The following is a 26,061-nucleotide window of genomic DNA, read 5'->3' as shown; positions in this document are numbered from 1 at the left end:
CGCCATTTCTGCTCCCGCTGCTACTCCGTTAGACTTCTTGTACTCATTTCCTTTATGGCGTCTTCTTTCTTTCATTTTGGATCCGGTTTCTCACCCTTAGACTGAAGCTCGTACTATCAAAAATAGTGCGATTTATCTTTAGGCTTGCTTTATCCATCTTCGTGGGTTCTTTTTTAATAATCCGTACTTTAAACGAAAGTGGCTGTTTCTATAGAATGTTTCTAGACTGAAATAGTCGAAGAAGTCGGTGGAACAGTTGTTTGGTTAGGGATGGAAAAAAACAAAGTAAGTTTAAATCTGAAACCTTTACAGATTGGGATTAGTAATCTAACTCATATTGCTTTCCCTAAGTGTAATTGTTAAATCGAAAGAGTTTGTCGAAATCGCAGAAGTATAAAAAAAATTAAGTCCTGCAATCATCAAGCTGCCACTCGAAACCCCATTCTTCGCTAGACACTTTACAGTTTCCCATTATACTAAACGTTTACAGCGCCTCTTGTTTCGCTAATATCAAATTACCAAGTTTCGCACCGAGTGCGATTGCAGCGGAATGAAACGCTGTAAAAGAAGTACTTAGGCTTTTATAATACCTAATATATAAGGCGGCGTTAGAAACGAACCAGTGCAGCGGTGCGAGGTGCGAATGGTATACAGGAATTTATTGCCTTCTAGGGAACGGCGACATAAAAAATACCTGGAAACGGAAAGATGGTTGATAAATGTTCTGGGCGGCATCGATGTAGGGAGTATAGATAGGGCCGCGCCGTGAGAAGTACAAACTATCACCTGATAATATAACTCGTACTGAGTCTTGGCCTGCCATGCTGGGTGTGATCGTCCCACATGGAGAAATGCATTCTCGACCAATTATTTGACAAGAAATGTGCTCTTATTATGGTATTGGCAATTTTATACTGGTCATTCAAAAATTAAAATTAAAACACACATACAGCAGCTGTTTCAAACTTAATTTCCATTGCTTTTTTTAGGGTTCCTCGATAAGTAAACTTTCATATTTGTGTATTTTACACCAGTAAATATATTAAAACTTATAAACAAAAAATATATATTACAAAGTCTTGTTACGTTCTGATGTCGACCTATGGTCATAAAGCATCAATACTTAACGGTCATGGCACAGATGGCATCTGAGTACCAATCGACCTCATTTGGGATTGGACCATCGACATTCAGATTTAAAGGTTGGCAAAATTACCCCTCAGCTAGCCAGACAACGGTTTACTTTAGAATAAAGTACTTTATTCTATATTCATTGATTAGCGTTTATATAAAGCGTTATAAAGCGTGTTATAAAGGTGGCGGTGGGATAATTTCCTTTCTTATCAGTGGTAGTGGTAAGTTTGCACAATTTACTTGGATATTGAAACTGAAGCATTCTAGAAATATTGGTTTAAATCAATTATTGCTGCAATTTTCCAACACTGCTCGTCTTTAAATCTTTTTTTTACGAATCTGTAATGAGAAATAATGCAATAATATTCACTTCACATTTCTACATTTCTCTAATCTGATTCTGTTACACTATATTTGCCTCAAGATTAATTATTTGGGTGTGTGAACTCTGTTTTGCTACTGTAATGTTTTCAAAATCATTAATTTAAATACGACATGTTTATGATACATTTTTATTGGTAATTTTGTAGATAGTTTCTTCGTAATGTATTTTATAAAAGATATTTTAAAAATGTAGCTGAACTAGTTAGTAAAAACTAATAATAGTCAATATACCACAGAGTATTCTTTCATCGGAAACAACACATTTAGAATAGGGGATACAACACCTTAAATGTTCCTTATAAAATATCACCCTATGTAAAATATGATAATAAATCCAATTTAATACCGTAAACAAGTCCAACACAGCAATTCCCATATTGTATATTATCGGTATTAAATTTGCAAGGATGACTAGAAAATAAAACTAGATGTGGAAACGAGCTACACGTATATTTCTATAATAACTCACTTGTGTATTTAAATCATCAATTACTGCGATAGTAAGGATTTTACGACGAGTTTTAAATACATTCAGAGCCAAGCGAGTGATTGTGGGGAATTGTAGAGAATTGTAGGGGGAATTGTAGTTAAATCTTGATGTACAGCTACAGTATTCCACTCGGCTGGGTTCCTTTAGAAGAGCAGACCTGACCTTTACAAAGGGCTGGAGAGGTTTTAGACCTTTTACATAGGATTTAGGAGTAAACAAGATTCAAAGGACCAGACCGCCGCCATAATAGCTCTGGAGGGCCTGCGGATTTTTTGTAGAAAACTTTCAATTTCGTGAAATTCTACATCAGAAAGTTTGGCAACAATATCTATTGTGGAATGAAAATATAAGGGTACCTTGCTACTAATTTGGATGAGAAAAGGTTCACCACTCATAAAATCTTTTTAAATAACTACAAGTAAGTGGTTTGTTGTTTGAACTAGTATACAAAGTAATCGTCATTCTGGATGAAAATGTTTCATGCCAAACAACACGTCTGCAGAAACAAGATTTCTGGTTTCTATGACTAGATACAGGTTTCGTTTTAGGAGGTTTGTTGGGCGTAAAATGTTTTTATCTTATGGGTTTTTGTAGAGGTTTTTGTAGATATTTGTATTTATCTAAGTGTTCGTGACATTTTCTCTTTAGGATGGCAATAATGTTTTTATTTATTCAGTAGATATTTTTTCACATGATGGTAAATCTTTGATCTCAGATGGTGGAGTGAGTTCAAAGGGTTTGATCTGTAAATCATAAGGGAGACTTGTCAAAGAAATCTTTTAGTTGCATAATTATGTTGTTAACGATCATGTGGTGTTGGTTTCACTTTACAGAAGATGCCAGTTGTTGAAATATTTTTTATTGGTATTTTACTTTGAGATCCTATCCTATACAATTTTCTAGTCAATTTGGAAATAGTTAAAAACCTGCCTTGTTTGGTGGTGAGGGCGGTGCATTCCAAAATCTTATGATGATTGGATTCTAGGTTTTATATAATAAAGGATACTTACTGTGTCGTCCTAGTTCTGGTGTCATTGCGTCATCAATGTTATAACTTGGTCTATGATATTTGTCCTATGTGATGTTTTGTTTTGAGAATGTACCGGTGTTTGGCGACGATCACATCCCGAGATCGTTGGCCCCGGGTACGATACCAGCGCTATTGTACTGATAATATATAGCCCGATACATTCGGTGTTTTAATCCTCGTCCAGGCCTATTAACAGACACGTTCGAAAACTCGAACCAGAATAAATCTCGCATTCCCGTCGCCATTTGCATTCTGCGCGTCTGCGTGCGACTGTGCGTGCGCGCAAGAATATTTCACACATAGCGGCGTCTCATATTAATTTAGATAGTTGTACCAGAAAACTAATTTAGTGATTCCCCTGATTTATGCGCGGTCCGTTAGCCCATGATTCCGGATTACAAAGAGTCCCCGGGATTAGCAGTGGACGACCCCGGATTTTGGGATCTTTAAATTGTGAGATAGTTCTAACGACTGTGGATTTATACGGATACTCAGTTATTTGGATTTAGTATTGACGAGTTATGTCTTGTTAGATCTTTCGAGATACTAAAGTTTAAAGCGTTGCTGTGTTTACAAAGGAATGGAATTGACTCGTTTTTAAATAGCGTTTTGATAGCTAGAGGAATATAGTAAAATTAATAGAAGCATTATTAATAAAGTAAAATTGGGTTAAGTAGTGGACGATGCAAATTGAAATTAGAGTCATTTGCATCAGAAACAAAGTAAAAAAACATAATTATATCTAATTTTTTTTCGTAAAAATATTGTTCGTAGTCATTTACTACTTTTATGTAGCATAAAGTTAATCCTCAAATCGTATTTTAAACTAAACAAAATTGTTCGTCTTACTGTTTAATTTGTAGTGAAAACTTTTTTAAGCAACCCATTTCAAACATAATATTTTTTAACATTTTAATGTTCTTACACAACAAGTTACAATAATCCTGTCAATAATGCATAACCGAACATGAAAAACAATCGCGAATTGTCCGTGCGTGTAGACGCAGAACCTACAACAGTGTGGAATTATAAAAACGTGGATTAATCACATTCTCCTATAAAGACATTGAAACCGAGGAAAAATAAATAATCCAATTGTAGGATGGAATGAAAAATGTATGAGAGGGGAAGACCTTATACGCGTTTCTGTCGTGTCCTAACATGACGTGGCAAAAAATAGACAGTGGTAAGAAATGCAGACGTAATTGTTGTAGGCAACTATCCTTAATACGTAAATAGTGGAATGCTTGTAGCTATTACCCGGCCTTTGGGACGTCTTAGCACTTTTTGCCTCTTCTGCCGCAGTACCTCATTAAATGGCATTTGCTTCATTAGAGAATGCTAGAAGGACGCTGATATTACAGGTGTATTTATCGTATTCATTAATTGATATTTTATGTTTTTAGGGATAAATTTACAGGTGAAAAATAGTAATAAAGTTTATAGTTGTAATATAGCATACTAATAGTTTCAGTGATGGTTGGCAAAAAAGTGAACTTATGTAGATAGCTGACAACAATTTAACAAAAAATTAAAACAGCTGATCAATATTTAGTAAACACCCAGTAAACACAGAATACATCACATTACAGTGCGATAAAAAATTATCATGTTGCATGTTCAAGATGTGCATTAATTTAGTGCTTACTTGCTATTGATTTACGCTATTTTATACTGGATACTAGCATTTTAAAATTCTTTTTAAAGTGTTAAACATTTTATTTTACTAAATTATGACCCTATGACCAGCAAAAGAGCCAGAAAGTGATAATTATTCAAATAATTCAAAGGGGTTAATATACGAATGCAAAAGGAAAATAAAACTAAAACCCATTGTAAAACTAAACCTACCTTGTTTTGTACTTTTTGGCATTACAATAAATAGAGTTACACACCTTTCAACAAGACATTACAAGATTTGTTATAGGCCTAATAAAACGCAAGTGTGGTAGAGAATAGTAGGTACATTACTGCAAGAAAATGTTACAGCACTAGTAAGCACAAATCAATGCAGTGCAAAGAGTTCCAGGCAGAAAAAATAAGAGTGGGAGAAACTAATGAAACAGACTTTTAGTTGATATTTATGTATCAGTATTCTGGTGTCCAATCGTATATATTATATAAGTGTATATATTATTACAAGTGTTATTTGACGTACTTTTTGTGCTTTCGTGTGATATTTAAAATCCATGAATCTCAAAAACTTATCTACCAATAACCAATAGCAAAAGCCTATCTTTCTAATACTTATGCTACAAAGACCCTGTAACCTTTAACTAAGTGGAAATTCAATAAATCACCATCTTAACCACAATACACACAAGGGTCCTTACATTCCATTCCAGTCCCGTTAAGCGACTCACCATCAATGTCACCATACCTAGCCTTGCTACTAATGTACTTAATGACTTATTCATGTAAATATTATTACAGTGCTTCGCCCGACCTACCTCCCGCTACTGTGGGGTAAACGCCCAACGATTTCTAGCTCACGACTAAGGTATATAAATTGGGTAGCCTATAACACTTGGCTGTTGGGAAGCAATTCGAGATTTTAATTTTTATAATTGATTTTCAAACTAAAAAAATACCTAGGTATAACTGGGTTTGAAGATTAGCCTATTTCAAAGATTTTTATAATAACGTACTAATTGTGAAGTACACAAGACACCGATTGGAAATGGAGGAGGATTTTGTTTCTAAACAATCAGCACCTAAAAGAGTTTATTTTATGAAAACCTAAGCATACTCAATAGTAGTTAAAATCAAATACATTGGTCACGATGTAATTAAACTGTAGTATAACAGCAAACAGTATCGAATACACGTTTTGTCTGACAATAATTGGAACTATGTGCAGGCCCAGATGATTTTAATGTTTATGGGTATTTGGTAGATAAATCTATTTGATAATTAATTGTATTAAGAAACTTCATCAGTGGTAGCCATATTGGGTTTTAGCCTCATAAGAGCAATGTTAACTTTGTAACCGAATTTATAAAAAAAAACCTGTTGAGATAAAATATTGATTGAGGTGTTAAAATTAAGTTTTAGTGCTCCTCTAGGGAGTGACTATTTTATTTTTGTCATATTTCTTCCACTTAATAAGTCAATGATCATTAATATTAAACCTTTAATTAAACAATTTGTTAAGAAAAGAAAAACAAATATTTTAAATATAATTTCCTCATTCCCTAATACTCTATGTTATAATCGTGATTATAAATTTTCAAAACTATACCTATTTTAATAAATAACACCGGTATGCCGCTTCAAATGATGGTATGCTCTGTCAAATTTAACTTTGCTCTCAAAGAGATGACTCATGATGATCTCAAAATTGGCTGCCACTGATGAAGACTCTTATATCTGTTTACTTGGGAACAGTTTGAAATCCTGCATATCAAGATTTACTTCTTAAATTTAGAGTAGTGTAGTCGATTATAGTTTTACGCCTTTGTTTACGCTAAATTTTGTTTAGTGCAATTTCTTATAATGTATAGAATAAGTAATTGTTAACTGGACTTACCCAAATGTGAACCTGTAGTGAGAAAGCTCATGACTTCGTTATTTTAACTCGTGCTTTTTTTAAGTTTTCAAAATTTTAAACTCTCTGGTCCTTGGTTTAGATTTGTTATACTTTAGTTCACGATGATGACACAGTAAACCGGAATCACTAACACTTCACAAGTACAAAATGATACGGCAAAATTGTGGCAGCTCAAGTTGAAAGAACTGTTAGAGAAGTAAGAATGAAATTTAATATCGAAGAGCTGGATAACACTGATTGAGTGGTCTTTTGTTTTATTTTCCCTTATGAGTTTTAACCTCCAGCATACAATAGTAATATATAAAATAATATTTACATCTGTCAACGAACATATGTTAATTAAACAATTTGGACAGTCATTTGGGAATCGTTTAACAAAAACATAGGGATACAGATAGGCCTATATGTTTTACTACACGAAAAATTTTAATTTTCATCCCCACTGATTGAAAAATAAAATAAATACGCAAATGTAAATAAAATAATTCAGGACAAAACTTGAAATACAGCATGGTATTTGTACAGTACTCGGTACAAAGTGCTAAGCTAGACTGTACTGTGGGTTTGATTTGCAATAAAGGCCCGAGGCACCCCCCCCCCCCCTCCCCCCATGCACCAGCCAAACACCGTTTCATATTGCGCCGTTTCTGATTTAGGGGGCATTTAGGGTATTGTAGAGCCTCATCAGAATAGCAAGCCGAATGTCCTTAGGCCTTATGGGTCTGCGATACAACTGTGCTGTTAGTGGGCGGTTGAGAGTTTAGATTTGGTACAGAACAATGTGCGATTTTAAAATTTCAAGTTGTCTTAAATCATATAGTCAGAGTTAAATTGTCAGCTAAGTCCTTAGATCCATAGGACATCAACAAACCACAGATTTAAAGGTGGGATGAGTAAAGGATAAGTGTTAAGATGACGGTTTTGTTACTTATTAGTAAAATCTCTTATAACATCATAAGTAGTGACATCTGTTGTTACTATCACTCATCTTATCTTAAGATCAGCTGATTTCTAAGCCAAGGCCATTATTAAAAGCATAATGATCAAGGAGAGTTCAATCCAGTTTTAAACTTTAAAAAGTTCTAATCTTTCTCATGATTGAAATGCAAGTTTCGGATTGCTTTCTAGGAAATGGGTAAATAGTAGTTCGTAATCTCTTTATTGGCTTTAAAGTAAATTTTCTTAGGTCTTAATATAATTAATATCCAAGGAGGTTAATCACTCAGCATGGATATTACGTACCGGGAAGTGTATGTAGAATCTTAAGTCAATTCGTCTCGGTAAAGATTCATCGTTGCCTATCTAATGTGTTCATTTTAATCTATGATACTGTTAAATATTATGTTTAGTAAGTTAGCTTATAATAAATTACCCATCTTAGTACGAAACAAAACTCCCAAAGGCATTCTACTCATCTCCCCTTGATTTTTGGGTTAACCTTAGTGCGCCTAACCACCAAAACTTGCATAAACCATTATTTACTTCATTTACCGTCTTCCAAAATGCCTATTACACTTTTTGTGGAATTCTCACCCATAGAACAGCTTAAGCCAATCTTATTGTTAGTTCTGTACGGTGCACTGTAGAGGTCTTGTTTTGTTTACAATTTTGTTAGTTCAGTCATTTAAAACCTCGTTTAACCAAATACGATCTAATCATTAACAATAACTCGTCCCCTAGTTATATAACCAAACAGTAAAGCTGAAATCATGAAATTTACCAAAATATCGTCGACACTAGCCACCAGTGTCACCCATGAACTAGACACGAAAAACGAGCTCCAAGATTTACAATGGGGTGAGAAGACTACTTGTGTTGGTTAGTATATGACACTACTTTCCCAATTTGCTAACGTCAGTGAAATAGATACTGAAAAAAATATCCACTAGACTGTTATTTCCCGTGCTACTCTTAAACACTAACACAGTATATTACTTCTACTTGCAGAAAACCATTAAATCTTGCTTTTCGAAGCGCAAACGATGTCTGGGACCCATTTACTCGGCTTTGAGTCGTTAAATGCCGTCAGATTCATGATTTGCGATATTTACTTACTACTTGCCTTTTTTGCATTTCGTGAATATATTTTTGCTTTTACGAGACGAAGAGTGCAATTCAGTTTACTGCTCTGCGGAATGGTATCGCGTATTTGCTTTAACGTTGCTCAATTATTACGTTTTAACGACGCTCGGATTAAAGGTTTTCTGCAAGATTGTTTCAAATACTTCGAGAGTTTGTGGTCAGCGTAATAAATAAATGGAGCAATGATTTTTTTTACCCTGCAGTTTTTTTACTTCTATTGCTTGAACAGCACTGGAGTAAATAACGTGTGTACAAAATTAATCTTAGGTTCATTAGATTTTGATTGAGGGTTGTTAAGTGTTCTATTGATTTATTTTGCCCTTAGTCTGTCTCCAAGACATACAAGTTTTGACATTTAAATATTTGTGCCATTAGTCTGGCTCCAACATGTTTTGGGATTTTAGAATATTAACCTGTGCTTTTGTATTATTATTGTTTTTTGTGTTGTGTTCACGGTGGAGAAATATGAAACTGTTGTACTTAATTATTTTTGTTGTTGATTATTTTGTGATTGTCATCTCTATCAACGTATTTAACAAAGTTTTCCTCTCTTTTCAATATAAACTCTATAAACTTTCTATTTAGCCTCAAGACACCTTCCAAGACACCTCAAGACCTTCAAGACACTAAGATTTACAAAGAAGGAAATAGTTCAAGGTAAAAATCTCTTCTTATTTGGTACTTAAATCATGCTAAATGTTGTTCTAACCACTCTGATTCTCTCCTCTCTAACCATTTCAAGGGGAAGTTAGGCCTAAATCACAAAAATGTACCTTTTTACAATTTAAGTCGAATTTGCAAATACAATAAGTCAAGTATAACTATTGAAATCACAAATAAGTATGTAGCCTACAGTACTTAATCTAGGCTTCATCTTTACTTCTCTGCTAAAATCCACCTAAACCTATAGTCTGGCTTAAGCTGTCACTATTTGTTGTTCGTGCCAGTTTTATTTCTGCATATCTTCAGTTGGAAAAGCTGTTTTGTGTTTGATTCAATAATATTATACGTACTTTACAGCACGGTTTTGGTTTATACGTTCTTCTTCTACATCTGAAAAGTACGTAAAGATTCTTTCTAACCTGAAGACAAAATCGCTTTACAATTCTTGAAGTATTTCAAACATACATAATTTGCCTTGATCGTAACTTGCGTTGATGTTTTAACAATGTATTTTGTTACTTTATGATCTCAATTTACCATCTTTTCTATTCTGAATCTTAAACCTGTTTCTGTTCCCTCGTTTATACCTTTTCCGTTAATTCACTACCACTAATTATATATTAGGCTAAACTAGGTTAGGTTAGGACTATATTTATGGTCCTTTTCCGTTAACACAGTCCTAACTTAATATACAAATTAGTGTTAGTGAATTAACGGAAAAGGCCTCCCTGTTTCCATACCAAGAATCATACTTTATCGACAGAGAAAATAAGGAACAAGTAAATGATGAAGCAATAATCGAGATACTGTTTTACCGTTACCAATAAAAGATTATGAGGTTGCCGGCTTGCCAAGTGGCATACAACATAACTCTGTGAAAGAGATATCTAGTATGTCGTGCGACAATTTCCAAGGACTTACATTCACTGAGCTAAGTAAATACAGCGATGTTATCTTTTGTATGGAAGTGATCTTAAAAAGTATACCTAGGCATTTTTCCACAGTGTATTGTATGGATTGATTTATTACTACCTTGGTATAGAAACGGAAACGTAATAGTCTGGACGTATACGTAGGGACACAAAGAAAGCAAGTTTCAAGGGATGTAAACTAAAAGAAACTAAATGTAATATGATACTCCTAGCAAGCACTATTATTTTTGTCTCAAACTAGGGGATGAGGCACACTGGCACACAAGCATTCCAAAAGGTACTACACCAAATTGTGGTCCAAGATGTTCATTAGGTTGATAAGTTTAAAATAATTAAAGGCAAATCTCCTCTTAAATATTGGAATGTGTAGATAGAAATTTGTGCTGTGAAAGCTTAAAGGGTGGTACTGTATTTTCAAAACACACTGTCAAAGTAGTAAGATACTTTAAGGTCAATTTAACAAGCTTTACCACAGAAAATGGGGTTTTAAGTAGTTAAACGTGACTGCGTCAAGAATTTCTTAAATTATATTTTTTTTATGGACAATTTTTAACAAAGCTTTGACAAACTGCTACATAACGATATATTCCCAAAAAAATCCATCAAATTCCCAAACCTGTGATTCTAATTCTCCATTGCTCAAAGTATAGTAGTTACGTCCTATACCATTTTTTTTTATTTGAAACACACTAAACAATTAACTATCGAAGTATCTAACTATTGTACTGATGGTATCATACTAAACACAAAGAGCGCGTTGCGCGTATTCCCTATTACCACGGCGAGGTGACGGCCATGCGCCGGTCGGTCGAGATTTATCATTGGCTCATACGCCCTGCGGCAGTCTGCCGAATTTGGGAGTAAAATATTACCGAGAGTCGAACAATGCGGGCTCAGGCTCATCTCGGCCGAATTCCGCTCGGTAACGCGACTGTTTCTGGCTCTACTACGCCGCGGACTACGTTAACGTTGTGTTTACTGGCGTAGGAATACGTAGCAGCTGCTCTACATACGGGGACTTCTACAACGTCTTTTTACCAAGCTATTACATTTTAGCTTACCACTACTGTTTGAGAGCTTGATCTTGTACCGGATGGTAGCCAAATTTTCGTGCAAATGGTTTGGCAAAAAGATACCAGTTTTTACAACGTAAATTTGCCACCAGTTTTCTATTAAGATACGCTAACTACGGCTTCCGATACCACTGGTAACTTGTTACATACCAACGTAGATTTACCAGAAGTCAACGTAGTTTTGCTTGGAAACCAACTGGTTTGGTGAAGTACTACAGGTTTACAACTTAACTGTTGCACCAAGAGTTTGTTTTCTATTCAGGTACACTAAGTACCATTACTGGCTGGTAACTTGGTACGTAGCAACGTAGATTTACCGAAAGTCAACGTAGTTTTGCTTGGAAACCAACTGGTTGGGTTAAGTGCTACAGGTTTACAACGTAACTGTTCCACCAACTTTCTATTAAGGTACTAAGTACCATTACTAACTGGCTGGCAACTTTTTACGTAGCAACGTAGATTTACCAGAAGTCAACGTAGTTTCACCTGGAAACCAACACTGGCTTGGTGAAGTACTACAGGTTTACAACGTAACTGTTCCACGAACCTTCTATTCAGGTACACTAAGTACCACTACTGGCTGGTAACTTGTTACGTAGCAACGTAGCTTTACCAGAAGTCAACGTAGTTTCACCTGGAAACCAACTGGTTTGGTGAAGTACTACAGGTTTTACAACGTTACTGTTCCACCAACTTTCTATTAAGGTACCACTACTTGCTGGTAACTTGCTACGTAGCAACGTAAATTTACCAGAAGTCATCGTGGATTTGCCAAACGCTACCGTTTGTAACAACGTAAATTCTCCAACAATTTTTTTTAAGCTACATAACCTAAGCACTGAGTGGAACGTAATATTTAAGATTCCAACCTATCCAGCGAAAGAATTAAGTCGTGTAAAACTGTATCTGTATTGTACATTTTACCAAAAGCATTTCACATAGTTTTTTTACAACTGGTTTATAGATCTGCTACCGGCGTTACGCCACATAACCTATACAGGTGCTCTACTGTCTACCACGTTCATCAGATACAGATTTAGTTTGGCGATTGTTCCAAAACAAAGCAATATGGAGCGACCATTATCCACTAAATAACATTATCTAGGAACTGTCTACCGAGGCTTATCTAACACAATGTAAGCACTAGTATAACATAAGTAACATGATAGGTCCATGAAGTAAGTGACCTAGCTAACGTTACTAGGCAAGTGAGCTATTGAGCTATAGTTGCAAGGTTAGAGGTAACGAAGTGGAGAAGGAATTCCATTGATTTTGAGCCAGGAACGTCATCTTCTAATAATTTATAATGCAAAGGTTTATTAATTCGTACTGTCTGCTACCTATATATTGAGTGTGTGTGGTTTAGATGTGCGTAAAGCATTGCCGTAAAGAGCGTTAAATGTGAATAGTATTTATTGAGACGAGAGTCAGAAACATTTTCGCAAAAAAATGCTGAAGTCAACTTAGTACAATGTTACTCAGTTTATCGTCAAAGATTATACACAAAAATTAAGTGAGATGACTTTGTAGTTTTTTAACCAATCAATACTGCTAGTCTGTTATTGTTATTGTTTCTTAGCTATATTTGTGAGAACCACTTAAAACATGAACGAAAATTAAGGTCACACGTTATACTACTCTATAAAACAATAAAGCAAGTTTACCAATTTTCAACATAGGGAAAATTAAATATTTCCAGTGGCTACTAGCATCCCTAATTGTCTACAACGAGAGTAAGTTCTGGGTTACAATACAGTTCCAAGTAAACAAACGGTTACAAAAGCCTTTAACGGCGAGAACGTACGAGACTAACAATTATAAAACATAAACCATTTCTAGCAGCGTCACCTCTGACCTACGACGTGGAAGGGTTTGTGGTTCGTACCGTGGGGAACAGCGAGAGGGACCTTCGCATAGGCATCCTATAAAATTACAGTAATATGCAACACATGGGGAGAACGGCACGCCGAGCAAATCTTCTACAATAGTTGCAAAACCACAGAAATGCCCTAAGCGAATGTTTGACCTATTAGATAAAAATCAGGATCACGCATGGACACCACCTGTACATGTTACACGTTCGTTTTCACTTTATCGATGAATCATCTTAATTGTCTCCTTTCCCTTATTCCGATCATTACGGAAGAGTCGGCTTTCGCAATGATACGTTCGCCGTTATCAGGTATCAGGCCTTCGGTGGTCAGTTGCGCGGTCTTTTGTAAGCGAGCCTCTGGAGTGCTTGTGAGAATAGTGGGTGGAATGGTTCAGGAACGAATGTCAAGTTAAAATAGTACTTAGCCTATTGATCTAAATAGTTGATTGTCTTGAGTTAAATTGCATATTACAGCCTTGCAGTGGTTACCATGGTAACCAGGTTCTGGCGCACACCGCTGGGAGCGCCGTGTAGTTACTTAGCTCGTAGGTCGCAACTACATGGCACTCCCAGCGGTGTGCGCCAGAACCTATGGTAACCGCAGCACAGCTGACGGTCTATATTTAATTCTTTTCGTCTATAATATTACATATTATGGACATGTTTGTTTGATAAAATCTGCAGAAAGTTGGTTTTAAAATTCATGCAGATTTCCAGGCTTCTACAAACTAATACTTTCAGGCTCTAAGACTTAAAGAAACAAAGATCTAAACATACTTTTAACATATGGAGATTTTCCTAGTGCATTTCTTAGTCAGATTTTTCGATAATTTGCAGGCTCTAAGACTTAAAGGAACACGAATTTACACACTTATAAGTACAGTATTGCTGTTTTGTTATATGAAATAATTTTTAACTTATGTCCCATATATGAAGGAATGTCTTAGGCCTATTCACCTCCCTGAGTTCCTCTCGGGCTTCGTCCCTTGGACGTCCAAAGTTTTGGGGCGAGGTTTTCAAAAGTAAATATGGATATCCCATGGAATCATGAGAAAATTTGCAATGTTTACTTTTGCGTTGACAATGTAAACAAGCAGAAGTGGCAAATTCTTATTTCACAATTTTAGACAGCTGATCCAAACAAATTAAATATTATATGTTACACAACTATGTGGTAGGTTTATTTATTCAACAACTTTGTCATTGATTATTTATTCTAAAACTATGTCGTTGGTAATGGAAATAAAAAAAGGATTCTATAACCGTTCCTGTATAAACCCATCCCACCTTATATCATAACACATACGTTAGGGGACAGAGCAGCTAGTTCTGTTGAAAATTAACTAAATTTGATTGGACTTGAAGACACGATAATTTATAAAACTCTAACCCACACCAAGGTATTGTACACACAAAGTACTGTAGATTTAGACCAGCCAGCATCCTTCTACGAGAATTGGGGTGGTAAAGCCACTGGGCAGATGTGTAGACAACAATTAAAACCAACAATCCCACAGTCTGTACCAATGTCAGGTGGTGACATAGATAAACACCATCTGTTATCGTAGCACACAGAGTAACTGAGTGTTATATATAGTGAGTAGTATATATAACACAGAGTAAGATTTATCGTCGAGTTCCCGTCCCTAGCACTTGACGCCAATGTTTACCAAGGGACAAAGCCCAGCAGGTGCCCCGGGAGGGCGCGAAACCACTGCCCTTGTAGTGTCAGAGATATCACCAACAATGAAAAGAAGATGAGTAGTTTTTCGAATATCTCTGATACATATAAAAATTTGATTTCTCAGATACCTAAGTTTGTTTAAAAGGATTACAACTCGTGCACTGTTGTTTGGAATTCTTAATAATGCAATCAATGTATGATTGGTTGGTGTACATTATTGTTAGATCATTGATGCAATATCTGTTATTAAATTTACATTACATATTTTTACCAAAGCTAACAATGACCAATTGTCGTAATTGTATAGCTATAGATTAAAATAGATTTTTCCTCACTGTTTACATTTTGACACATTTTACATATTTTGTTTTTACATTCAAATGACTAAAATTTATTATGATAAGCTAAAGAAAGATAGCTACAGGAACAAAACAAGTAATATTTTCCTGATTCATAATTTCGTTAAACACTTTCTAAATTTTTGTGGACCGGGAAAAGAAACACACTGAGAAATATGTATGTTACTCAACTCTTGGCATATTAGTACATTGACAATTACTTAAATTTTATTCCAATATACAATTAACAAGCACGAGTTAAGTGAAATATCTACAAAACCTGGACCAATTTTATTTTAACATGAAATAACATTTTCCCCTAGGAATTGCTGTTGGTATCCATGGGGTTGACAACGAAAAATGTATACTTTGTACCGAAATCTCTCTTGATCATTATTTTACCATTATACTTAGCTGATTCTATGAACACTATATTTTCACTAGGTTGGCAGGATTTTATACCGGTAAACATTAGACCTATTATCAAGCCGGGATCCGCTAGTCGGAGCCTCGTTATTATTGGGTAAGCAATCATTGTATCTTTCAAACTATTAATTTCACATTCTTCATTTTATACAACTTTTTCCTGTTGATTCACATGTCTTGCTCATAAAGTATCTATTTTTATAAGTTGTGTTATCCACTAATATGATTTGGCTCATTAGCTAAATTTAGCGATTTAGTGGATTTTGCTTAATATAGCTAGCCTATTTTATGGTCTTTCATTAGTAAAACCTAGTTTTATTATTATAAACCTACCTAAATACCTCTAAAGTATACTCATTTACATTGCTAGGGCTCTATTGGATGATTAGAACTCCCCCTAGGTTTTTAACGAATTTTGACGGTCTAATCATTTTTTATATTTTATTGGAAACACTTCTTTTACATACAATTAACTAAATCAAAGACTATAAAATGTTCTAGCTATATTTAGCCAAATTAAATAGCTAAATTGAGCTAATATGCTAAATCATATTAGTGGGTGTAAGGAAATGCTTATGTGTCATCAAAATTAATATACCATTAATGGCCTATAGTCTGTGGTATTATTCACCTTATTTTACCAGTAGAGGTTGGGAAGAATTTCCCTCATTCCCTCAACGACTCGCGGATCAATTCACATGTTTCAAGCGACCCTATTATCTATCTGCCAGACCCCCGGATCAGTTTGTATGTTACAAAACTACCCTCTGACCGCGGATCAATTTGAGCATACGCATCGTCCTAATTGCAAAAATCGGTAATTAAAATATTTCGGCCAGAAATTCATTTGTAGGGTTCGTCATTGAATTTAGCATGAGGCAGACATCACATACTAAATACTTAACATTGCCAAAGTATGCTTAATTGAGTAAATAGTTTCCAGACGTCTGTAGCTTCTCCGGTAGGTGGATCGTTCGGTCGAAAAGTGTGTGATTTGTACGTTTCGGCGTTGTGAGTTTCGGCGCAGCCACATTCCTGGGCGTTACGCAGCACATGACCTCTGTGACCTGCGCGACACTGCTGCTATCTATCGTATGTTACTGACCGAAGAACCTTCGAGCTTCCAGGGTAGTTAGATTTAATTAATAAACTGTAAAAGACGCCTTATATTGCTTTTTTACACCTGTCATCAGTCAGCATGTCACGTGATTAAAAGATTTCCAAATGTCTCGGTCAAGGAAATGCATTGAAAGTGTTTTGAGTAGATTTATTGGGTAGTTTTTATTGGATACGTTTGTCTCATAAAAATATTCTTAATAAAAACAAAAACCACTTATACTGTTGACTAACAAGAGATAAATGCATGTAAAATATGGTGTGGAGATCGATTGGACACTCCAATCCATCAGACCCAATAGGCAAAAATTTCTTTTGCCATTTTTGCCTTTTGGGTGCCTACGAAGCTGATAAAGAAGTAATTAATAAAAAATACTGCCAAGTTCACGTTTATGAACATACGCTGACTCTAAACTGAATTAATGTTATGTCTATTTTTCGTAACGCTTATTTTAAAAACTACTAGAGATAAGTCCTGGGTTTGAAGATTGGCTTACAAGTTTGTTTCAAATCAACTTTCCTTAATAATATATTTAGCAAGCTTATTTATTCTTGAGCAAGTAAGAACTTTGGGCAGTACTCAAAAAAGTTAAGTCGCTTTTCAAATATTTCCTTGGTTGAATGTTTGTTGTATATTTCTACTAATTTGAAAAGGCATTATTATATACTGATATTTATTTATGAAAACTATGCCGCCCAAAGCGATTATAAATTTATTGATAGCATCGCTACATTTAAGTAGAAAATGTTAACTGGCTACAAGATTATACGAGTGGTAAAATTTGTACCACTATATAAGCTCACTTTTACACGCTACATGAAACTTGTCAACTATTTTCTTAATCGTAAAACTATAAAGAGGTTGAATTTTATTTTGTCCAGCATAAAAAGGTAAATTAGATCTATTCATATGGTCAACAACAATATTACTTAACTAACCACATAGAAATTTGTTCCATGTAGTAGTACTAAAATCAATATCCAAATGAGAAGGGTGGATCAAAGCTGTGACTCATTCCGTACTCATTATGGGGTTTAACTATTGCCACGGATTAAACTTTGATATACTTAATCCATGTATGTAAAAACCTAAATAACTTCCTGGTCAGTACCGTACGTGCTATTAAATTACCTAGAAGTACAAAAATACGTCAAATAACACTTGTAATAATATATTTACACTTATACTGTTTACTCACAAGACGGTAAATACACGTAGAAGATTTGTTTACCGTCTTGTGAGTAAACAGTACACGTGTAAATATATTATTACAAGTGTTATTTGACGTATTTTTAACCTAAAACCATCCCCAAGATTAATATGCTCTAACATTAATATGCATTTTGAGGCACAATAGCCTTATTTTGTATACAATTCATCAAAGTTATTTGGGAAATTTAAATGGTGACATTATGCAGACCACCAACTAACTTATGTACAGCATTTTTACGTAATTTATTTTTGATTAGCCTACTGTCTATCTACACTCCTATATGCACCTTTTCCTCAATACACCTTGCATTTAGTTTCGAAATGACGACATAACCTCAATACTCATCCTACAACAATGTTTACATCAATCGTCTATGACTAGCCTACTGTAACTAGATCATTCCACTCGCCTATGTACATTATACTCAATACACCTTGCATTTAGTTTCTAAATGACGACATAACCTCAATACTCATCCTACAACAATGTTTACATCAATCGTCTATGACTAGCCTACTGTAACTAGATCATTCCACTCGCCTATGTACATTATACTCAATACACCTTGCATTTAGTTTCTAAATGACGACATAACCTCAATACTCATCCTACAACAATGTTTACATCAATCGTCTATGACTAGCCTACTGTAACTAGATCATTGCACTCGCCTATGTACATTATACTCAATACACCTTGCATTTAGTTTCTAAATGACGACATAACCTCAATTCCGGGGAAAGTAGCCTCGCGCAGGGGATGGAGCGCTAGCCTCGCACATGCGCACAAATCCACTGCGTCTTCTGCGCATGTGCAGTGAACAGCGCAGGCGTACAAATCACATTGAAGTACAACTGCAACTCCCTGCCACTATTATCTTGATCGAATTCTTCTAATGAACGTCTGCTTTACGTTGTCCCCAGACGGTTACTCATTCCCTATCCAACTAATCTGGGTTTCTTTTTACATTCTTGGGCTCACCGCGGAATAATGTGACATAACTGAAATCTTGTTTCGCTTTTTGTTGCAGAATGTTGCGGCGGGGTAAATTTCACGATAGTGTTTGCTTACATAATCAGTTCATTGTTTCCAAATGTATATCAAAAGTTGTAATTCTTTTGACATTTTCTAACTTATTTCAAATTTGGTCCTTCGAGCCACACAAGATTTGTTTAAATCATCTAATAGTTGTTTTAGCTTACACGTGCTTGAAAAAGGTTCTGGATTGCATTCTGTTTTGTGTGTGTGTGTGTTTATGTATTGGTTTCACTTAATCAGTATGATAAAATATACAATTTAGTGTTTAGGGTCTAAAAGAAAAAACAGGCTAAGAATTACTTTAATTATTTATTTATTTGTTTTTGTTGACATCATTTTAGTTAACATTTTTATTTCATTTTATTTGAATACAAAAACAATATCAGCTGTACCAAGCCACTTGAACAAACAATTTAACAAATCCTTTGAATATTTTGTACTATAACAACAGTTTACAGACTTGAAACTGTCAATCAAGGGACCATTAAGCCTTCGTGAATACTTAATTTCTCATAAAATATGTAACATTATTTTACGGAACAATGTCAGTTTCATTTCTTAATAAGATTTTTTTATACTTGTTAGCTTAAATACGTTATGGAGTGTTCAATTATAAAATACACAACAAAGTTACAGACCTAATACTTTTTGTTTATAAACATTATATACCATATTTGAACAGCCTCTGTTGAAAAATCTAAAGTTTACTTCATCAAGACCTAGCAACATTGTAAATTTATACTGTTCTGATATTTTATCTGTTTTATTTTCTGTATGCCTAATATAAAATAAATACCACATCAACTTACTGTGAAATTATTAAAACTGGTTGATACGTTCATGTTACTCTGGTGGTGTTTTGGGGGTTTTTGGCAAAGATGAAATGGGATAAGTTAAGATTTTTTAAGAAAATCTTCTCGTTTAACATGATCGATGGGAATTTTTCAAGTATGAAAATAAATTTACATTGTTATTAATATTTTGTGTAGTAGTGTGTGTACTTCAAAATATAATTAAATCGTTGTCATGCGAGTCTATTGTGTTTCAACCATAACAAATATATGGATAGAGTGTAGTTTTACTTAATACATGTATTTAAGAATGAACCAAATCATATCCTAAGATCTATTGCTGTATTTAGAGAGGGTTCTAGATTAAAATTTAATAACCCGTTTTAACCACATCCATCTTAAACAACTTTTAAGAAAATGTTGTGTTTGTTAGTCATTCTAAGTTAATTTTTCTATGAGCCAAAGATCAATTTTTGGTCATTTAGTTCCTAAACTGCTTTTATCAGCACAGCTACCTTATTTAATAAATACAAACAATAATTGGTATGTACAGTGTGAACTTTTTACTTTTGTCTTGAAAACTAACACTGTAGAGAGGATGACGTATGTTATTTGTTCAATTACAAGGAGGACGATATTTTAATATTACAGCATTGTTTTTGAGGGGGATAATTGATATTTATGATGAGCACTGCAAAGAACATAACATTGAAAGAAAACTGCGCCTTGATCGAAAGAAACAATAAGTTTAAAGGATTCTAATTTGTTAACGTGGTGTATCGATAGCAGTAAATTAAACCTTTAATTATGTCTCAGTAACCTTTTGTAAAGGTTTTCATTAGGGAACTGCCAAGACAATGGTCCGTGCAAAGAATCAAACAGTTTAAATTGTAAAATTTACCTCACAAGATTCAAAAACATCACTACTGCATAGCTTAAATGATTCACTTGATTAGTGATAAACCCTTGTTCTTTCAAATACTGTAGCCATATTACGATAAAAATATAGCTAGATGTATCTTAAACTCAAAAATGTGCTACCAACGAGCAACGTCGCCTATTTCTCGGTCACAATATGTACATCTCAATAGGATAAATTTATTTTGTAGTATCTGCATACCGGTACGTCGATTGGAAGGGTTATGGGTATCGAGTAAGGTTTGTTTACATCAGGAACTGAATCGTAAAAAAATAACGTGACTTCGATATACTATATCCAAGCTGCAATCTACAAATATATCCAACAGTAAACATTGAAAGCAAAAACATTTTTATCCTGCATCGTCTATAATCTAGCTATTAGAAAGAAAAGGGAGGATAATTTTAATGCAGGAAATGTAATATCGTCACAAAACCTTACTTCCTAGAAACTCTTTACTTAAACAACTATTCTTTTTAAGCTACCACTACTCCTTGACGGAAAATATAGCCTGTTATTGTGATCCTTTTAACACCCGTTTTCCAGCTATATGAAAAGAAATATGTACGTTAACTTTAAATCCCGAAAAACTGAATACAGTAAATAGAATAACATAGCTTCCACGAAACATACTCTTCAAGCTACAATTGGTGCTCTACAATTGACCACTGACTTTTTAGTCTTATCTCTTAGTCACAAGTGTTTGAACTATCTACACACAGAAAGGGACGAACGCATACTACAAAATTATTAATGTCAATACTGATCAAATCTCCCAAAATTAAGCATTTTACACGGTCTTCATGAAATACGCAGTTAATATGCCAATAACTAACTACAGAAAATCCTGAGTAACAATTTAATCTTGTCTTCCATCAACTGTTTAAGAAAAGCTACCGAAATGAACAAACTACCGAATATTGACATCCAATCGATCAAAACTTCTAAGAAACACAGTTCTACTAAAGATCATAAATAATGTGTCGTATTGTTGAAAAATAAATACGATTTGGCCATCTATAATCACTCACTAACGCAACCTAGCCATTCTACTACAAATCGACATAAACATATTAGCCTACTGCCTGAATCCAGTAAATTCTCAGAATCATAGCCTATTATAACCTCTAGTTCGCCGTCACAAGAAATAAAATACTGACATCTTATCATACATTGATATAATCATCCGTCACAAAATATCTATCCTTACATCAAAGAACACAGGATGAAAAGCTAAAGATTGTGCAAAAACTAACGGGTGCTTCTAATAAAGATGCCTACAATACAAATGACTTCACGAACTGTGAAGTTATTCTCCTATTCTCCAAACAATGTTCTTAGCAAATTGTCAAGAAACCCCAAGAACATATAGAGGGTTACGATCTTAAAGTACCAAACAACTTCTCAAACTGGCGTAAACTAATGAAAACAGAATTGACAATTTTCAATTTACAAGAAGAGTATCTACAAATGACTGGGTAAACTTCAAAAATATACTACAAACTATGCTCTTAAGCAATTCATCAAGAAACCAAGACTACATTGAACGTGAAGAACTCATAATACCAAATGATGACTCAAAACTGATGGAAACACACCTAAACACAAACTACAAGCTTTAATCAAAACATATATCAACAAATTACTTTAAACTCATGCCTCAAACTATGTTCTAAGCAATTCATCAAGAAACCAAGACTACATTGAACGTGAAGAACTCATAATACCAAATGATGACTCAAAACTGATGGAAACACACCTAAACACAAACTACAAGCTTTAATCAAAACATATATCAACAAATTACTTTAAACTCATGCCTCAAACTATGTTCTAAGCAATTCATCAAGAAACCCGGAAATGATTCAATGTGAAGAATTTAGAATACTAAATAACGTTCCAAAACAGGAGTAAACGCATTTAAAAAAGATTCACATACAAACTAGGATGTCTACAAATGACTGCAAGAACTAAAACTTATCCTCCAACCATGTTCTTTCTTAGCAATTAATTAAGAAACCCGGTATTACATTGAACGTGAAATGCTTAGAATACCAAAACACGTTTCAAAATCTAGAGTAAACTCACTAAAACACAATCTACAAGCTTCAATTCACCAACCTCTTCGACCTCTGACCACTAGGGCTCCTGTGTTATCGCCTAATCACCCGTTTTCTTAGCCATTGTTCGTGAAAAGTGCAGAGAAAGCCGAGGTGGAGCAAGGGTATGGGTATTGGTAGTGGCAGATTCGGCTCGACTTTTTGTTGGTGTGGGGTGTTGAACGAAGGAATGCCAGCCGGCCGACCTGCCTAACCTCATCGTCCTCTCTCTCTCTCTCGCTCATCGTCCTGTCTCTCTCTCTCTCGCTACGCTCGCTAGCCCCTTGGACCGAAGCTTCTCCCGCCGTCTTATAATTAACAAAACAATTAGAAAGAAACCTCTCTTTCGGAGACAACGGAGTTCGGGTCTACGATTTTGGATTGCTGAAGCACTGTCAGAGGAAAATAATTTCGATGAATGCTCTTGGTTTTGGGTAGGCCTACTCTCGATCTAACGTTGCGAAGATTGGTATTTACTATAGTAGCCTACAGGTTATTGTTTTGCAGAAAAAACTAAAGAATATGTTAAGAGATGAAACTGTGCCATTGTATTTGTTTATTTTGTTAGTGCAGTGTAAATGTAGCAACAATTTAGAAAAAATGTAAAAGTTATGAAATTACACATTTCTGATACTTTTTTCATGTAGCTACGTTGCTTAATCAATGCAAACATAGATCAGGTGCCAATTAGAACTGCTGGACATAGCTTAAAATAAAGTTTTGGGTGACTGTTCGTATAAAATTGTTTTTGTACTGAGCAATAAGCGACCAAATGTATCAAATTAGTTCCATTAATACACTGTTAAAGAAGGTTTACTGTATCGTTTTCATTTCATAAGCCAATAAAAAACGTAATATAAGTATATGCCTATACCAGAAAACAAACGTAATAGGATTCATAATGTGTGTTTCATACAGCATGGAAAACATTATAATTTTTATAACGTGTGTATTATGTATTTTGTTCAGCTAATCGTACTTTGTTAACCTACAATTATTTGATATTTTATGATATAGCCTAAACCAAAACAGTTTTTTAGTAGGCCTATTGAAGGCTAACCAACACAAGGCTATGTACCTATATTGTAATAATGCCAAACGTAGGCTATACTTTGAGGAGAAATTTGTTTTATTCTGTACTCCCGTCAACTATGTAATTATAAAATTATAATTGTTTAAACTTCAATAAACCATAACCAAAATAACAACGTTGTCTGAAGATGAAAATCCTCAAAGATGTATTGATTAGGTGAAAAATTTAGAAATACAGCAGTTCTCGGGGTTTTCGTGTTTAGAAATGACAAAAGAAGTCGATTTCAAGTGTTTGTCTAGCCATGTGTGCTACGTTGACCCTGGGTTATGAGGCTAAACACATGTCCAGCCTGGCTAATGTCAACGGACCAAAGACATCCTGGACAGTGCACATCCTGCAGAACGAATTTTTTTCGTGGTCGAAAGTCTAAAGTGGTCCCAAGATTTAAACACACTCTTTAAAATCTTCCCTGACAACTTCCTAGCTAAAATATCAATAGAAAAATTCCTATCTGAACCAAAGATTAATTTCTACAAAAAGTACATCAGTTTTTGCAGATTCAGCTTGAGACTTCGTTTCTACCACCGTTAAAGTCTCTTTAAGCGTCCCACAGTTCGAGGGGCAGTTTGAGGGACAGTTTATTAATTTAAGGTATCATTTTCCTTTAGCGTTTTAGGTGGTTTTTATTGTTGTGTTATGATGTGTTTTTTATGTATCTCATAAACTTATATCATAAAATGGATGATTTGAGGAATTCCAAGAACTTTTGCTTTGCATATAAGGACGGGCGTTAATATTATCAGAAGAATAAAACTTATTAAATGTACAGTACCTCCACTTCAATAATGGAATGGTTTGGCTGAAATATATTGAAGTATTCTTTAAGATTATTGTGTTTTAGGGTTTCAACGATACACAGCATCTTTGTAGCATGGTATAATGTGAAAATAAATATAACGTCGGGCGGCATTAACATTGTAACATGTTTCATGAGGCCTACGATAACACTTAGGGTTACTTAGGGATATTGTTGTGTACTTGTATTAGATAATTGAATTGTATTTCAGTACTGTAGTGTAGCAAATTAGCTGCACTTCTTTCTACATTCTCCCCATACAATTACCATTATGGTATTCTCCTTCATTTCGATTCCGCAAACTTCAACTTAAACAATACGAATTATAGGCCTACGTCTACCTCACTAAATATTTTCAAAACATAACCAAACTAGCTAAACACTACTACTACGTTACCAAAACAGCGGATAATCAATTCTGTATTCAAATGCGGAGATCACTAACCCAGCCGAGGCAGGCCTACAGCGCTAGGCGAATCTCACCTTACAGGGTGTATCCTAGTGGTTATCCATGACTGGTATGCACACACTATCACTGCACAGCACCCATCACACACACACACTACTGTGGCACGGTACAGCACTATCTTGTGTTAGCTACAGAAACACTGTAGACGGAGCGCGTACGGCTATAGCTTTGCTGGCAGCAACACTACCACTACACTGGGACCGTGTAGACGAAGCGACGGAGGGCCGCGCTCCAAGACAGGTTTTGCCCGTTCTCTCCTGGGATGTCGGAACGCCGGCCGCCTCGGTTCCCCCTCCCCCGTCCCACTCGGTTACTCCGTGGATGGATACATTATGCATACCTTACCAGGTTCCTCACCCCCCTTCTCTCGTCTCGCTCCTCCGCCGGCCGTTCCGTGCCCCCCGGCTATTTCATTATTTCGGGGGGCTTCTTACGTTTGTAGTAGTGATGCGCGGTTTCTGCGTTATGTGTTTTCCAGTTTTGTTATATGCGTTCTTGTATATATATATATATCTGTGAATTGTTTTCAGACTGTTGTTCTGGCTATTTCAATGACCTTTATGGTTACAGTATAAAAAAGTTGAGCTGTCAATTTTCTTGTAGGTGTATAGGCCTATGTGATTGTAAGACGTGAATTTTTTGTTATATACTTTACCTACTTTTTAGCGAATTTCCCTATAGGGAAGTAGCTATTACCGTAGGTGGCACGGTAAGACCTAGACCCGGGACCGATTTACTTTTTCATTTTGATGTCCCCAGAGGCCAAAAACACTATTCGTTCAAATTTTTATATATGTATATATATATATATATATAGACTTTTATATATATATATATATATATATATATATATATATATATATACGT

General features: G+C 35.0%; 1 protein-coding gene across 1 annotated transcript in view; it reads right to left on the bottom strand.

Annotated features, from left to right (window-relative positions):
• LOC128985584 (protein dachsous-like) overlaps nt 1-25,378 on the bottom strand; it is a 218,633-nt gene extending 193,255 nt beyond the window's left edge. Inside the window, exon 1 of the mRNA XM_054405201.1 lies at nt 25,209-25,378. The gene's annotated coding sequence lies outside the window, so the exon portion shown is untranslated. The remainder of the gene's footprint in view (nt 1-25,208) is intronic.
• Nucleotides 25,379-26,061: the final 683 nt, after the last annotated feature.

The sequence above is a fragment of the Macrosteles quadrilineatus genome, unplaced genomic scaffold (assembly GCF_028750875.1).
Source record: "Macrosteles quadrilineatus isolate MER2022 unplaced genomic scaffold, UCM_ALF_1.0 Scaffold_2__2_contigs__length_208266976, whole genome shotgun sequence".
Taxonomy (NCBI): domain Eukaryota; kingdom Metazoa; phylum Arthropoda; class Insecta; order Hemiptera; family Cicadellidae; genus Macrosteles; species Macrosteles quadrilineatus.
Note: the sequence above shows the minus strand (reverse complement) of the source record. Positions and strands in the feature narration are given on the sequence as shown.